The sequence below is a fragment of the Botryllus schlosseri genome, chromosome 13 (assembly GCF_051294905.1).
Source record: "Botryllus schlosseri isolate E-star chromosome 13, Bs_hap1, whole genome shotgun sequence".
NCBI classification, from domain to species: Eukaryota; Metazoa; Chordata; class Ascidiacea; order Stolidobranchia; family Styelidae; genus Botryllus; species Botryllus schlosseri.
In genome coordinates this window covers 20,886,106-20,887,785 of record NC_137248.1, presented here as the reverse complement: position 1 = coordinate 20,887,785, position 1,680 = coordinate 20,886,106, and the positions used below count along the sequence as shown (strand labels likewise).

The following is a 1,680-nucleotide window of genomic DNA, read 5'->3' as shown; positions in this document are numbered from 1 at the left end:
ATTTAGACCTCTATACCTATATTACAAGTTATTGATCATTCTGCCATGCTACCAAGTGCCACTACCCGAAGAAAAATGATCATCAGCTCCAACTGATGATGCAACAAACTGTCTGGATTACTTGATCGATTGCCTGGATTGGATTAGCCTACTTCAGTGTTTGGCACATTGCAAATATCTTGAGTTTCAAGACATGGCTTTACCACATGTATACGAATTATTGATATGATGGATTATCTCAAGAGAGCCGAACATTGGCAACTAAGAAATTAGCTTTCAATACAACATCCATTGTAGTAAAATATTTATTCAACTCGAAGACTTTTCGGGTGCCTCTTTTCAAGAGTTAACGGCACACTGAAGGGATTTAAACAGAATGAAAAGCAAAACCAGAAAGGCGAAGTATGACGCAACAATCAGAAATTACATACCACGAAGTCCGCAATGTAACGATGGCAACAATAACAAACTTGAAGAGTACGATACAAGGTTGCCAGTAAATTCGGCCCTCGGTAAATTCGGCCAGTGAATTCGGCCATGACCTCGATGAATTCGGCCCTCCGAGAATATTGTATTAAAATGTATTACCAACCGTTAACATGAATTAATTACATAATTATACTATTATTAAGTGATTTGGATGTCAGGGTATGCGTAGATCGCGTAATCGTGGGAGATAGCGCGGATATTAACGGGGCCGAATTTACCGGTGGCCGAATTTACTCTGTAAATTCGCCCCTCGGAGAATTTTGTATTACCAACTATTAATGTGAATGAATTACATAATTCTATTATTTTCGAGAGATTTGGAGGTCAGGGTATGCGTATATCACACAGTCACGGGAGATAACGCGGATATTTACGGGGCCGAATTTACTGAGGACGGAATTCAACCGGTAAATTCGGCCCTCGGAGAATTTTGTGTAAAGTTGTAGTATACCAACTATTAATGTGAATAATATTACATAATATACCCTAATCCTAACCTAACCCTAACCCTAACCCTAATCATAACCCTAACCTAATCCTAACCCTAACCTAACCCTAATCCTAATCCTGATTAGGGTTAGGATTAGGGTTAGGTTAGGGTTAGGATTAGGTTAGGGTTATGATTAGGGTTAGGTTAGGATTAGGGTTAGGTTAGGATTAGGGTTAGGTTAGGATTAGGTTAGGGTTATGATTAGGGTTAGGTTAGGATCAGGGTTAGGTTAGGATTAGGTTAGGGTTAGGTTAGGGTTAAGGTTAGGTAATGTTATTGTAACTGTTATTGTTACCCTGGCCCTGGCCGAATTTACCGGGGGCCGAATTTACTGAGGGCCGAATTTACCGATGGCCGAAGTGACCGAGGGCCGAATTCACTGGCCGAATTTACCGAGGGCCGAATTTACTGGCAACCCGATACAAGTAACAAAGCATTTTGAAACCAAACAATAACAAACACGAATTAGAACGCACTAATGGGAAATTTGTAAGTTATACAGAAAATCTTTTTTTGTATAACTTGTTTCTGTATAACTTACAAATTTCCCATTAGTGCGTTCTAATTCGTGCGTTCTTCAGTGTGCCGTTAACTCTTGAAAAGAGGCACCCGAAAAGTCTTCGAGTTGAATAAATATTTTACTACAATGGATGTTGTATTGAAAGCTATCTTCAAGTTCTGTACCACAAACCAACTGTTCA

General features: G+C 39.5%; 1 long non-coding RNA gene across 1 annotated transcript; it reads left to right on the top strand.

The window, feature by feature from the left end:
- Positions 1-1,057: 1,057 nt before the first annotated feature.
- On the top strand, positions 1,058-1,355 carry LOC145453576 (uncharacterized). The gene is made up of 2 exons (XR_013919830.1): positions 1,058-1,139; positions 1,224-1,355. It is a non-coding gene; the product is annotated as an uncharacterized LOC145453576 (long non-coding RNA).
- Positions 1,356-1,680: the final 325 nt, after the last annotated feature.